The 16,104-nt window shown below is 44.6% G+C and overlaps 1 protein-coding gene across 3 annotated transcripts in view; it reads right to left on the minus strand.

Annotated features, from left to right (window-relative positions):
- BIN1 (bridging integrator 1) overlaps positions 1-16,104 on the minus strand; it is a 100,144-nt gene that overhangs the window by 62,215 nt on the left and 21,825 nt on the right. The window lies entirely within an intron of this gene.

Below are 16,104 nucleotides of genomic sequence, written 5' to 3' on the forward strand. Positions count from 1 at the left end.
GGCAATGTCACACTTGGCGCAGACAGAGCGGTTCTTGTTTGCTTCTTACTTGCTGACAAGGTTCAATAAATCCTGCAAAGACAGGGCTAATCACTGGTCTAAGAGTTGGGAAATCAGGGTTCAATGCTGCATTTTGTTAGAGACTTCCTGAATGACCTGGAAAATCCATGTCCAATGTCACATCCATCCAGCTGTAAAGAGGAGCGTTTGTTCAGCATGTCACAGAGTCACCAAATTTATCCCTGGCATCCCCAGCTGGCAAATGGGAAAGAGAGGTAGTTTTGAGTGCTCAGCTCAAGATACATTGAGTTTGATTTTCACAGGTGTCTCTCTAACAAAAGTATGTGAGAGTTTGCACGCTTAGCCATATTCTAAAACCCAATCTGACTAGGTGAAAAAAACCAAACTAAAAAAATAATTTTCTGGTCACATTGCAGTGTTGAAGTCTCAGAACATCCCCCGAAAGTATGCTAACAGTGAAGAATTTAAATCATTAGAATAGATTGCATGGAGATCCTTTGCTAATGAAAGACTTTTTTAAAAGTTAGATAAGCATCTCAAGTGTGATTTAAGCCGGACTGATCCCACTCCACTTAGGGGATGGACCTTCTAAAGACCTTCCAAAGCTAGTCTTCCCAAATCCTGAAGATGACAGCAACAGAATGCCAATCACTTTGTCTCCGAACAAATATCCTCTCCAAAAAGACCTCACTCCTTCCTCCATATCACAGTCAGAAGTGTAACATACATCCAAGCGTGACTAGATAATGGCACGTATAGCCTACCATCAAAGAAACACACATCACTGCCACCTTCCCTTAATAGCACTATATTGCAAAATTTCTGTAGGAGCAAGAGTCACGCTGCATTGCCTTGACTCCTCAACTCAAATATCTGCCTCTGACAGCCACTAAAGAGCAGCCTCACCATGACCTGCACCTTCAGGACACACCTCAAGTTTAACGTGACTCAGTGTGGTCAAATTGGGTTGCCTTACAAGGTTCGTCCTTCTCCCTCACTCAACAGGGAAAAAAACAGGAGCTCCACTTTCTCATTCTGAATTATTTTCTGGAGATCCCTGCTTCCCCATAATGGGCTCAGAGGGAGTTCACAGCAACAAGTTTCACTAGGCTGAAATTAGCATCTTAAGAATATACCCCTGTTTCTGATCATACCAGGTATAAGACAAGATGTAGAAACGAGCACAGCAAGTGCAGGACTTTTATCAAGTCTGGTGGCTTGGAACAGTGGTCAGCTTATCCTTAAGGCCAAGTCATAAGTAGTGAGTAATATCCCCAAGAAGAGGGTACACAAAGGACCTGTCCCAGTTTTGAAGCTGCATATTGCACCATCCTCATCCAAGAATGCCTGCTTTATTTCAGCATTTTCCTTTGAATACACTGCTGAAGACTCCCCTTTTTCTAAGAAGCATAAAAAGAGGATTGTTTGGCTGCAGCAGATTCTTCTATAGCAGTTGCCATCCTGATCCAAACTCAGAGGCCTTCCCTGAAGCAACTGCAGGGTACAAGCCTGTAGCAATGGCCCTATGGGGACAAGCTATTCCTTATTGCACTATGTGCTTCACCCAAGACCTCAAGCAAATCAAAGTTACTGTGCTCAGTTTCTCCCCATGGGGCAAGACAGCTAGTATCCACCATAAATGGATGCAGACTCGGCTAGCTGCTGCACTGAAACATCTCAAAAACAAAAACACGTAGAAACATGTTAATCAATACTACTACTGGGAGGATATCACTTTCATATTTGCATTCTCTGTTCTATAAAGGTACTTAGGTTATTTCATGATATTCATTATGAAGACTAATTGGAGCAAGCTTGTGAAATCTTTCGCTCTTAAGATGCTTCCTTCTGTGCTTGGCTCCCTTTGGGGACACTTTTCTCAAGTTGGAGGCTATTGATCAAGGGATTCACATCACCCATAGTACTGGTTACCAAACAGTACATCATTATACATAGTATATTATTATGGAGTATCCTAAGACCATAGGTAAACACAATGAGAAGAATTGCGCCTGACCCTCAGACTTGTTCAGCCCAGGACAGTCAGCAAGGGCAGGGAGAAGGCTCTGGGTACTTTAGCTCTGCACATTGGTCAGTCTCCCATGTCCACCCCACAGCCTAAAGATAAGGAATGGCTCAGTGGCACAACAGAGGGGTAGCAAAGTTGCAAAGTGTGCCCAAGGTCCAGAGACTCGCATTCCTCCCACAGTATGAGTCTAACAGATCTCAGGCTGTTCCTGCACCTGGAGCTCAAGAAGCTGGCTCCCATGCTATGCTAGGAGAATTGCTGTCTTGCTTTTCAAGTCAAAATTGCATGCCCATGGGTAGACCCCTGTTACCAAGATAAAGAGCCCTCTTAAACACGGGGCCAGAATCCCAATTAATCTTCTGCACTAGGAAAAAGGCCAGGGTGATTGTCATTATCCAGGTTACCTCTTCCTCTGTTTCTACTACTCTCAGCATCTGCAGTAATATCTGCTGACCCCACTCCCTGTCTCAGCAAGACCAACATCTCTGAGGACCAGCATCAAGAGCCTCTTTGTTTCTGGAGTAGAACCTGCAGCAGGTTCCCCCTTGGCCCATTCCCACCCTGCGGACAGTACACGGTTCTTTCTGAGGGAAGTACTAAGCACTTTGCTTTCAATTTCTACCCTGTGATCAAATCACTTTTCTAAATTGGGCTTTGACATTTCCCTGATTTAATGCCACTCACTCTGGGAAGCCTTCGTTACCAGGATCTGCTAACACTGTCTCTAACTAAAGTATATTGTCAACAAGTAAACTAAAGGAAGAAAGTAGGAAGGAAAGAAAAGGAGCAGCACAACGGGAGAGGCTAAAAGCTCCATAACTGGCTGGCATAAACTTCTTTGCAAAATCCCTCCCTCTTAGAGGAAGGAGTCTGTTGAGGGCCACCACCTCCTGAGCAGAGCATTTTCCTCTGAAAGTTGAAATTTCCTTATTCAGAGAGGTCAAGTATGAGGACTTCAGCGGACGGAGAGAGTAATTTTGCCAGCCTAGTTCTGCTTCCTGCTCCCCCAAGTCAGGAAAGTAATTCCAGAAACCCCATTCTTGGATACTTATCCAGGTTGGAGGTTTCTCTTCCGCCACCAAAAACTATGACATTCTGCTTACACAGCCTTTCCACATGTTGCCTACAGGACACTCAAAATGCTTTTTTGCAAGCTCAAGTTCAGACGATAAAGTGTAACTGCTCCAAACACCAAAGATGGGAGTTGAGGTTCTGTGTGTAGGTACTCTCTTCCCCTATCTTAAGGCAAAAACCTGTATTCTACAAGAGTTGGTTACTGCACAGGTGCCCATGTTGCTCAAGTTTTCTAAACGCACAGATATTCACCTATACAATATTCACATATACAATTCTTGTATATTTCTGTATAACTCAATCTGAACCACTGTAGGCAACAGCTAACAGAAGATGCCGGAGAAGAAACAGTCTAGAGACCTGTAGCAACTCACACACATACTATCATATGAATTTAGCCTGTCCACAGACTATACCAGCGACATTGAAGAAGGCTTGTCAGCATTTATTAACACTCTGATGAACCCATGAAAGGTTATGCAAACTGTTATGGAAGGCAAAGCCATAATATTCCAGCACATTATACAGAATAATTCTGACTTCACGTCCAAAGTGTTTCTACTTATTTATTTATTTTATTCAGCCAGTTTACAGGTTTCAGAAAGACAAATCTTCCAAAAGAAGGCAGAACCTGGCAAATCCTATAAGAAATAAGCAGTCATGTATTAAAAACAGTAAGTTAAAAACGCACTGAGAAGCTTAAAATCTCCAGTCTCCAAATGTCTTAATGGTTTTTTTTTCCCCAACCTTTGCATGTAACTATGGGCTGCTACTTATGGAAAGCCTGGGAGCCCACTTGCCTACAGGTCTGAGAACTGGGAATCAACTGCGCAAGGCTTGTGCATTTGAAAATCAAAAACAAGACATGGCTGCAATTCGCATTTTAGCTAGTACCCACTAGAGAACCGGGTTTTTGTCAGGAATTAGGGCGGTTCCAAAATAGCAGTCTGCTGACTGATTTCCATGATCCTCTTCTCTCCTAGGCATAGGCTTGAGTACTCCTCTGCTTCTTTAATCTACCGCCCTGCCTGGAGCGCTCCGAGAGCAACAAGCCAACAGCTTCTACCTTGCTCTTCTCCCAAAACTTCAGGCTTACAGCAGGAGTCTCTCTCCGGCTACTCCAAGACAGTCTTTTTTATCCTCCCATCTTGGACCACACAAGTACCTCACATCCAATGCCATTCGGCAAGCGTTACACAAGTAGGCAGGAAACCAAGGTTAAACCTGTCACCTGCCCGTCCTGCCGCCAGTGGCCAACTACTCCCTGCAACACCCTGCAGCTTCCTGCTGCTACTTTATGAACAGTTTTGCATTACACATTAGAAGCATCTGATCTGTGAAAACATGCATAATGCACAGAGCCTTCTGAAATTTGCCTTTATTACAATAAATATGGGTTAAGGGAGCAGTGTAGTGTTTGGTATTTTGGGGGTATTTTTTTGCTTTGATGCAGAAAGGTCATTTACTGATCTATTTCTTCTCGGTACTTTCTCCAAGTTCCCAGGATATCATCAGGAACCTGAACTAACCGACAATTTATTCTATACCTATTACATAGAATTCACAGCACACTGGCATCCAGATAGGTTAACGAGTGCAGTACTGATATCCAGCCAGTACAGAGACACTTTAAAAAATGTTCATAGTTCTTTACCTTATTCCAAAGGCTCACTGCTTATTCCCACGCAACTGGGCTACAATATCTAAATCTCAGCAAATTTGATGGGTTGATCCTTGGTTTTCCACAAAACAGCAGTGGGACTTGTTCTGCAAATCAGAGTTCTGAAACCGAAAGGCACAGAAAGTATCGTGCAGCTAATTTGTCCTAATTCCAGCTTCTTATAGACTCATTAAGGAAAGAGATAAAGATGACATTCAAGTGTATACAAAGCCCAGGGGCTCAGTCAATTTTTTGTGGCATCAGCTTTGGCAAAAAGCCTATAAATAATGAGATCTTTGAAGAAAGAGGCAAGCTCTATATGCACTCCCCTGCTTTTACTCCAGATAGCACTTTAAGTGAGAAAAAAGTTGTTCATAGTACTTTTGAATGGATCTAGCTGAGTTGGGGGCGGGGGGGGGAGGGAGCAGGAATCAAAACAAATAGAAAAACAATACAAAATCAAAGCCCCCAAAACCCCAAACTCAGATCTTCCCAATAACACTGGGATATGTTTAAAAGCTACACCATAAGCACAATGTTCCACCTAAAATGTTACATAAAGTAATCTAAAAAAAAAAAAAAAAGAAAAAAGTCACGAATAGAATTGCTCCCCTAACAGTAGTACGTGCAGCACGTTTAATTAGCTGTCCTAGGAAAAGTCCAAAATATGCTTGCAAGAACTGTTAAAACTGGCAACGTGGAAGCCTTCTTTTATGAGAGACCCTACAGTAACACCGTCTCAGTGGCCAACAGTGAAAAGACATTTCTGAACAAATCAGCAGGTTTTTAAGTCATAAAAAAACAGTCATAAAAGTCATAAAACCAGTCCCCAGATTTTCATCAGAGTTTAAGAGGTTGCCGAGCACAAGTCCTCTCCTTCCAACAACAAATACTATGAACACATTCACATCAGGCAGGTTTGCTCTATTAGCTACCAGCAAGATGGACCCTGAACTTGGAGATCTTTAGAGGGAAGGTACCATAGAAAGACTAAGCCAGGACCACCTGGCTGGCCTAGCAGCAAATGCTTCCATCACTCCAAAGGTCAGATCCAGAATGCTTCACCCTCTTCTCCCAAAAGCACAAATCAAAGGTGAAGGGCACAAGGACACCTGACATACCCGTATCAGGTACACTACAAATGACACATTGCTTGATATCACCATTTGTGGAGAACAGGGCCTTTCACGCCTCCCTGTCCTGCCTACGTGAGGCACGATTTACCAGCTGTGTGAAAGGGGATGCTATCCCCATGTTACCAGTCACGTATGTGTTCCCACAGCAGGCGATGACATGAGGAGTTCAGCTGGCCCTTCTTCCCAGCTGATCATGACTATGTCCTCTACACTGCGCAGACTTCTCAAGTGTCTTTTTCTTATGTGGCAGAAGATGTAAAGGCCAGCCCAGAGAGCCCAGCTCAGCTGACAACATCACTGCAGGGCAGAAAGGGTGCTGTGCTGAAGCTCTGTCACATTTGCACCGGACTACAGGGTTTCATGAGCATCTGTATCTCTGAGTTTGGCTTATGAAGCCAGAGACTGGGAGAGGCACCTCAAGGTGCTTTTCTTTTTTTCTTTTTTTTAAAAAGACTGGGAGAGTAGAAGAGAGAGGGCTCCTTCATGTGCTAGAGCTGCAGTATTGTTTGCTAAATCCTTAAACAGGGTAGAGGACACAGCACTTCAAGGAAAGTAGTTTGTCATGCTCATCCTCTCCTCTCAAGCCTTCACATCAAGATCTCCTAGCCACGGCAAAACATTACGTGCTCCTAATTATCAACTCAGTCGCTTCTGTCCTTCACGCAGTTTCCAGTTCTCAGATAACCAGATCTGATTCAAGCTCAGCAGCTTTTATTTTTGACAGCAGTTTCAGAGCTCAGTTACCAACCTTGGACAAGAAGGCTCTCGCTCAGCTCCAGGCTGGAAGGGTGTCGACAGATGCTGAATATATTACAAACAAGTGGACATGAGCTGTTACTCCCAAAGGAGAGGGAAAAGGCACACTGAGAAAACTTTGTCACTGTAAAATCAATTGGAGGGGGGTCCGTTAAAAGACCTTCAGACTGCTTTTATTCCTGCTATGCACCATACATTCATCAGCAATAAACACAGGACCATTAAACAATACAGGGGTGATCGTTTGAAACTGCTGCAAAAGATCTCAAGGAGGGAGTTAGGGAGGCACATAGCTACTATGAAATGGCTCAAAAAAAACCTCTTTAATCTGATGAAGTGTGGAAAGAAAAAAAAGCTTCCCATTACCATCTTCCTCCAGGAAAGGCAATGCTACCAATCTACCACTCATATCTCTATAGATGTCACAGGGAATACCTAGGGATTTTGGTACTATCCCATAATTAGCTACTGAAATAATAACATTCATCAGATCAGCAGAGCTCTGCACCTTTCATTCACAGGAGTGCTGACAGACCAACTCCTCCCTCTCACCTGCACCTGTACACCATGCCCCAGAAAATCCCAAATGCAGGCAGCTAGGATTGCCAATTACAGCACCAGTGCAGCTGCAAGCTTGGTCTGCTTTGCATCATTGCTCATTGTATGCAACCTCAAGGCAAGAGGCCTTTCTTATTCCAGATTTGTTTGATTACAGTGGGATCCCGACCTGGGGTTTTACCCTTCAGAACTGCTGCAGTACCAATGCTTATCACACTAACAAGAAGGAATCTGGACCACGTGTCTGGCTTAGGAAAGGGAAGAAGGGTTGCAAAGCACATGGAACTGAAAATCCCCAAGTCTCCTGCAGACAAAAGATGCAGCTCACTCCACAAATATCAAGTGACAGTGTAAAACACTGCTAGCCCTGCTTATGTAAGTGTAGTTTTGCAGACTTTAAGAGCAGGGAGTGAGAGAAGTGGAAACAGAGAGGAAAAGAAATGGTATAAGAAAACCCTTCCCAGCAAATCTTTTCCCACCCATCACAGGTAGCCAATTGTTCCTGACAAGGAACTCGGAAGTGAGGTAAGGTAGATGCAAAGACATGTGGCCTCCTGATGTGATGGAGCAGTTCTGAAGGGATTGATGCAAACAAGTCCCTCTGCCCTGATCTTACATTTGCGCCTTCATTTTAGATGAAAAAGGAGCCAAAACCAGGAGCTTTCCTTCCCTGTAATGGATGGCTGAAACTACTTTTCTAAACGCTAGTTCTGAAATGGGTTCACCTGGTTTACGCAAACGGCCTCTCAGGACACTACTTGCCATCAGACCTCTCTTGCCTAAGTAACTCTGTTAGCACTGTCTGAAGTCACAGGTGAACTCTCCAGAAACACGTGGCCAATAAGTTGTTCATGGTGTTCACGAAGGGTTGAGTTCCACCAGCTTTCATAGTCCATTTTTCATCGTAATGCCAGGGGAACATAGGTGCAAGCCCTTCATGCATCCAGTGGAGGATACAGAGTGCCTAGCCCTCAGAGCCAAGTCTAAAAGGCAGTTATTTCTATTTGGGTTGTATGACCTGCTGCGAGACCAGGCCTTGGAGAAGACAGTATCAGAAGAAAGTCATGTTTCTGAAAGAATGAAAGCTTACCAAAGGTCTGTAATGGGAGACAAAACCATTCCCCTTTAGGTCATTCATCTGAAATAGGCTTCTAAGTGATAGTGACCAAAAGCTGTTCCCACTCAACCACCATTTAACAGCGTGAAGTTATGCATAAGCTCAGGACACTTCTTGCTCAGCCATCACTGGACAAGGATCTGCTATCTCACTCACACTATGCTTCAGGCTTCCCTGACACTGCTCATCCTTCAAGGCAGGGCTGAGAAGCATGTTGCCAGCTCTGTTCTCCTGGGCTTGTCTGGTGTGGGAGGGGGGTGTCATCAACAGGAGAAGCTTTTGAAAGAGTAACATGGATGCATGGCATGAAATGAAGTCTCAGCAGTCAGCTAAGATCACATGCTATTTCCAGATGGCTTAAGGACATAGAGCCACAATACATGTCATTACCTGTACACAGGTGGGGCTAAGGCTACCAGCCAATTCCAAGTGTAGCTTGCCCCAAAAAAAACTAAAAACACCCCGTCAAACAGACAGCCCCATAGTTATGAACATTCACCACATATTTCATGAGAGCAAACCAAAAGTGCCAAAGCAGATAATAGCCCTCCAACACTCGAATATCTTGAGCAAGGATCCACAGCAACCAGACCATGAAAATCCATGCAGGTTGAATGCCTCCCTTGTTCATTCAGCCATGCTTTGAAATTCCTGTTCCATTTTTATTTGCAGAAGCCCTCTCCTGCTTTTTTATCTTATTAAGCACACACACGCAGACAAACACAAAAATCACCATCTAAACTTAGACTGAAGAAGTTAGCTCTGCTGTAAATGTCACCAGGTTTAAGCCATGACTGGGAGGAGAGCAAGTTTGTGTCACTGTCAGTCAAAAGTCAGGCAGAGACATATTGCTGTATCAAACACCATTGTCAGCTGTCTCCTCTAAAGCAAATGCAGAGTCTATTCTCAGAACCTGCAAGCCCTTGCTTGGGCCATTAATAACCAGAGGAACTGTCAGAACCTGCAGCTCTCCCAAGGCCCTGCTCCACACGCCACCACTTCATATTACAGCTTTGCTCTGAAAGGCTTGAAATTGTAAGTGGATCTGCATCACCCGTGGAAAACAAAAACGTTTCATATATGAATCACTGCGCCTGCCTCTGGTCTGCAGAACAGCGCAGGCTCAGCTCACCTGCATCATCGCACCGGTGTGTGCTGCAAAAAACCAGCATTTGCTTTTCACCGACCTGTCCCCCCAGTCACATCCTATCACGGAGTGAGAGGGAGGCAGTCTTGCACCTGGAGTCTTTAATCTCTCAAAAGGGGTCTCTGAGAATATAAGATTCTTTGGGAAACAAGTGGATTCTCAGTGATCTGGGAGCAAACCCTGTTCCTTTTGGCTGCATGATTCCAGGTTTGTGGCAGTGCTTGCGGACAAAATCCAGCCCACTCACTTCTGTTTGCACCTCAGATATGAAAGTGTGCCGAGAAGGGGAAGTCTTTTTATACACTACGGACTTCAAATTTCTAATATAGACCTTTTAAGGCGGAGCAGAAACAGTCCCTAGAGAAAAAGTTGAGTAACTGAAAAGCAGACATGATTTTTGGCTTTCTGCATGGAGCAAAGTTGGGCAGTACCTAAAGGAGGGGAGGTATATCCCACATCCTCGTCCCTAGTCATGCATGGAACTACAGCGGCCAGCACCTGAGCACTCCTTGCCCACCACATTACTAATCATCTTCCTGTTTATCCAATATCTGAAGATCATCCACTAAAAAGCACCTGCATGTCTACAGACATCATAGTCATTCCTTCAATCCTTCCCTGTCATCAGAAGACTGATACAACTATCAGCTGTATCATGAAGGTTGCTAAGACACCCACGTGCTCAAGTGATGCCACTTAGCTACTCTCTCCTGGCCTCCCTCTGGCTCGGTGATCTTCTGTTCACCATCCTCACATGCTTTTATTACACAGCTGGTACACAGAAGTAGTGCCACAGTTATAAGTGGTCCCAGCTCCTGCAAAAAGTCAAGCATGCAGTTCTCACCTTCCTGCACAGCTGACTTCGCCCTTAGAACGTTTTCATAAGTGGTTCAAGGGGCCTCTTGGAAATTCAGGGATCAGAGTCTGGGCTTCTCTGTTCCCTCCTGCAAAAGTTGTGCAAACCAAAGTCCTTTTAAAACCTCTTGAGCTGTTACAATGCAGAACTATAAACTTATCACAACCAGATAATAAACAAGAGGGGAGAGATGTAAAGTTACAAGGAGGATAAGTTACCTTGCCAGAAATTATTAACTCCAGCCACATTTTCATTAACAAGCCAGGATCTCCACTTTTAAAATACAAGTCCCTTTCCCATCCCATCACACTACTTGATAAGCTAAAGCCACCTGGTATTTACATAGGTTAATGTTTCTCATTAAAAAAAACAATCGGATTAGCTTCACTTCAACATAAGGAAAACTCCAGAACATTTTCAAGATGACCTATAAACCGATATTTGCAGCGTGGCTCTGATTTTATTCATTTGACTGTGACAGTTGTGTTCTTTACAGGAAGCTTGAAATGGAGACAAAATAAAGGTATTCTAGTCTGAATTCTACTCTGCTCCTAACAACAGGAGCAAACTCTGCTGTACCTTCCGTACTTGTGGCATAAAGGCCAGCCATGATCACAGAAGCAGTTAAGAGAAAGGGGAATGGCTGTGTTGTAACACACACTCTTTATTTAGCATAGATTTCATTTACTATGGAGATTTACCTACTTATTAATACTATGAACACTAAGTCCTCATGCTGGAGCAATCGTTAGCAGCTTGCAACCTATAAGTACATAAGTGAAAGCCGCCCAGGAGTCAGAAAGGAACTTGCCCTCCAGAAGAAAATCTGATATAACTTGTAGCTTCCGCTGTGATGTCCATTGCCCCCTCAATCAGGAAGTTCAGGACCACCTCTGGGTTTACCACAGAGCTAAGGAGAAAGCATCGCTTTCTCTTCCACCAAAAACTTCAACAACAAAGTCTTTTTCATGGGTTCTCCAAGGGAATTTTCAGCTTTTTGTTTAAAAAAAAAAACACAACACCCTTTCAATGTTCAGTTTTGATTGAAGTTGAGTTCCTACAGAAAACACTTGTCACTAAAGACCTGATTTTGTCAAAGTTTTCAGCCACATTCTGTTACGATAATGAAAATTCCTTCATATCAACCCAGTTACAGAAGATTAAAGACCACCTGACTTGTTCTGTGAGTCATTTGGTGCTAATCTTGTTATACAGGCTAACATTAAAATCAGATGTCTGTCCACAGCCTAAAGGCATTGCTGACCTTCTGTGGTCAAAGCACGCTTGTTTCTATAGCTAGCAGCACTCACGGGAAAAGGCAGGCCAGAACTGCATCCAGAACTTGCTTTTATCTTCTCTTGCCCAAGAGCTTGTTCGCAAAGGGTTACCAGGAGGCAGCCCAGGGTAAGTCCAAGTAAAACTCAAGCTCATCTCTGGATCAGAGCAAGACTCTTTAACAACATCACTGCTGTTTCATAGATGTCATGCCCATAAACTGTGGCCCACCCTTGGTTATATCACCACCACCTGCACAGCTGTGTGAAGTCCCCTCTATTACTCAACACGGGCTGTGAAAGTACCACCAGAAGAATATCTTTATCTCCAGTGACTAAATCTGTCTTTGATGCCAAGATTTCAGTATTTCACAAACTTTTTCTAGATTCCCTTTGCAGTACCAAGAGCTAGTGCCTTGAAATTCCACCTTACATAGCTAAAGTCGCATAGGTTTTAATTGGGCCTGTGTATACTAAGGCAACTCAAGAGACTCAAAGTGGATGTGAGTGCTTCTATCCAACTATCTGAGGTTATATAGGCTGTAACCTACTGGCTGCTACCAAGCTGTCCCACTGCAGATGAACCAACTTGCCGGACTACCTGAGAGCTAGTGTACAAGCATGCTTCCTGCCTAGGACAGACCACCGGAGCTGCCAGCCATAAAACGTCACCCAAAAGCCTCAAGCACAGAAACAGTGCTTGAACCGAAGAAGCCCTCCCCATATCTAAGAGCATTCACAGCCTCTTACATTTCATTTCATATTCAACATGTTAAAATTGACATGCAATAGACACCTTGCACTACACTGGATGACCAAGAAGGATTCAAGTACACAATCTACTTAAGAAGTCAGACTAAGGCACATGCTAATACATCTCTAGCCCTGGACTCCTCTGCAGCAATACGGACACTGATGCCCTAGCCACTCACAGAGCCTTGCAACTAGTTAGCCCTAAGAGGAAGGTGGCCAGACTCCTCTTCTGTTCAGTGCTGGCTGTGCAGTGCTGCCACAAGACACGATGGCACTGTAAGGAAAACACACAGACCTGACTGCGTGCATTGGAATAAGAGCAAACTTAGTGTAGTATACTTTCTATCTCATATATGATACGTTACAGCCGTGTCCACTAACCAGTCAGGCTGTGCTCTGAGACCAGCTGCATCTTCTGCAAAAGAAACAGTTCACCACCAGAGTGACAAAAGCACCAAGCTGTGACCTTGAGGTAGATTCACCAGCGGAGCTCTTAAAATGCCAGTAACTCCATTCAACTCGCTCTGCTGCACGATCATCGTCAGAAAGTTTAACGTGAAATACAAATAGCAAGAAAGGAACAGACAAGCTTTTGTGCTGCAATCCAACAGGATGCGTTTAAACGCTTTGTTACAACTAACAGGGCAAGTTATCTATCCTAAAACCTGCCTCATTTAAACATTAACTGTCTCCAAACAGTCATGTACAATTTTGGGTAATAATCAGTCTCCCAAACAACTTTCTGAAAAGCTTCTGCCTCTGGAACAGTGAGAACGATGTTTAAATCTTTACTATAAGTCAGCATTTTAAGCACTTATTATTCCAGATTATTATGTGCAAGTCAGTTTGTCCTCCCTTGTCCCACTCATGAAATACAGCAGGGGCCTTTTCCACTTGCCCAGTTCCTTGCAGTGGATTTGCTCCATTGTTAACTTGACATTGACTTTTGTTTGAACACATGAAATAAGGCAGAAACAGCATCAGATGATCTGGCACTGTAGGAAGCATCACAAAGTTGCCACAGTTGACACATGGGAGTTGCTGTAGAAGTTACTTACTGCTTCTCTGATTGCCTCTGAAAGCAATTATCAGTCCGGAGGTGAGATGAACTGAGATAGCCAGGAGGACATAGGCATCAGCCAAGCTACCTCCACCATGCGTTGCCAAAAAGCATCCTTCCTGGCGGAGACAAGGGGATCAACGAAGCCATCTCACCATTCTGGCAGCCAGATCTGAGCAGGCTATTTAGCTTCGCCCATGTTTGGATGGGCACAGTGACAAGCTCTCACCAACATACTGTTCTTCTAGCGGTTCAACACGGCCTGGATGGGGGTCACCAGGTTTTAATAAAGCAAGTACCTCCAAGAATACAGAGGACACATGAAAGGTACATTGTCAGCATTCACCTAACATCATCAGAGTGGAGAGAAAACCCCACTGAGGTTTTAGACCATTGCCACAAACAAATCTACTACATCAGGTGCTGATCATTGCAGGACTGGGCCAAGAGGATTCCAGATGCAGGAGACGGTGTCAGGAACCAAATAAAGGTCTGAGCTCACTCTGCAACAGTCATGCTAGGTTTTGGGATGGTGGTTCAACCTTTTTCAGTTTGCAAACCCCTAAAAACATTTTCCCATGAAGGTACAGACCCTCCAGAATTTTCCTGCACATAGAAATTTGTCAGGCAAAGAAAAGCAAGTTCACTTGAGTAACACACAGCATCACCAGCTTTACGCCTGGACCAAGGAGGCCATACCAAATGGCAGAGTTTGAGAAGGAGGCCAAGAGCAAAGCTGTTCTCCCATGCATCAGCTTCACGGCTGACACATGCCGCTTTCATGTCCTGCTCCATGCCTGCCTTCACCCGGATCCAGGGCCAGCTCAGCACCCATGGCTCCATCAGGATAGCACCTCTGAGGCACCTTTGTCCAGGGAGCAGGCTATTGCACAGAGCTATTTCTGCAAGAGTTCAAGCCATGCCCAGCTCTACATCCCAAAACCTCCTGCCAATGAGAGGACAGCAAAGCTGACACTTCCATTGCTCTCTCCCTCCTTTTTAGCTGAACCTGGAGGGAATCATTTAGGGGAACGGAGGGGAGAAATATCTTGGGGGAAAAAAAAAAATTGGCAGTGGAAACAGCAGCGGAAAGAAAGGCTGCCTGTCCCTGAGATCCCCTGCACGATGAGTAACCAGATACCATATGTGCTACAGAAGCCATCACGTGCTGCTGCTCCCAGCCTGATAACGTTCGAAGAATCGCCCCTAACACTAACCAAAGGGAGGCAAGCTACTGCTTCCACTGAGTCCTAATCGCAAGGCGACAGGCCACCTGGAACAAAGGGAGGTGGGAGAGGAGCAGGGTGAAGGGAAGGAAAAGCTCGTATCTCCCAGCCAACCTGCATGAATTGGAAGAACAGTTTTGTGCACTGAGAGCTGATCTCACGATCCAGGCTTGGAGTAGGGGGGAAGAAAGCTCAAGTGGAGACACACAGAATCAGAGCCATATGCAGACTTCAACTTTTAAATTAAATTCCCTTTCAAAAGAGGGACATTGAAAACTCGTTGCTCAGCGAAGCAGGCTGAGGACCACTCAAGCGCATGTGGAGAGACTATAGGTGCCTGCCTACGCATGACTACTTGCTTAGAATCTTAAAGTGTAAACAGCACAGGGAGTTAACCACACAGCAAGGCCAGAAGATGCTGGGTTGAAATAACAGATCTGGTAATAAACATAAGAGACTGTTGCGTGATCTTCAGCATGTGGTCTGCAGACTTCAAGGCCCATGAAGAAGAACCATAGAAAGCAAGCTGTACGTTTGGCATTTACAGAGAAGGCCAAACCCTTGGAAAAGAAAATTAAGGCCCCACACTTCAAGAAAAGGTTTGAAGCCCTGCGCTAGTTCATCTAGACCATGGATGAGACTTTTTTCATGAGGTATTCCTCATCATGGTTTGAAGGGAGCCTCCTTCAATCCCACTGACACATTTGCAGAGCACCCAGCTAAGGGAATGGAAAAGAAGATTTCACCTTAGACACAACTCAGTCTGTCAGGTCTAACCCCTCCAACAGCAGTCAATACCTGGTGTGTCTGACAAAAGAACAAGTAGCTCATTAGACTAACACAAGACAATCTACTCCAATTATGAATAAAGACTTAAACCTGGAATGAGTGGGGTAAAAAACAAAAGAACCATAGTGATGAGGAGTTTTCTTTCCAAAAACCTTATAAAGGTTTCTCGGTTTTCTAAAATTCCCAGGCAGGAGTCAGGGGAATTGAGTAACATCCCGTTCTTGATCCCCAAACACAGAGCCATGCCAGGTCTGCCAATACAGCTGTCCAAACGTGGCACACCCCATGTTATACACCCAGTAAGGCTCCTAACCCAGCCACGAACCTTCACGTTCAGCAACACACGTGTTGTGACTGCAGCAAACTGCTGCGAGTAGGCGAAGACATACCTCCCTCCTCAGCACAGAGGGCGTCAGCGTGACGCGTGCTAACCCACACAGATGTCTTTCCAGTACCGTCACATCAGCCTCCTGGGCAGCTCCGACATACTAATTTTGGCTTGGCATGATTTTAATAAAAATGAATCATGACAGCAACCAGCAAGTGTTCCACGGCTGCTGCTATCTACACTAATAGCTCAGGAAAACAAACACGCCGAGCACACCGCTCCATGCCTTCATTCCCATGAGGCAAGTGCCATCACCTAAA

This window comes from Calonectris borealis, chromosome 6 (assembly GCF_964195595.1).
Source record: "Calonectris borealis chromosome 6, bCalBor7.hap1.2, whole genome shotgun sequence".
NCBI classification, from domain to species: domain Eukaryota; kingdom Metazoa; phylum Chordata; class Aves; order Procellariiformes; family Procellariidae; genus Calonectris; species Calonectris borealis.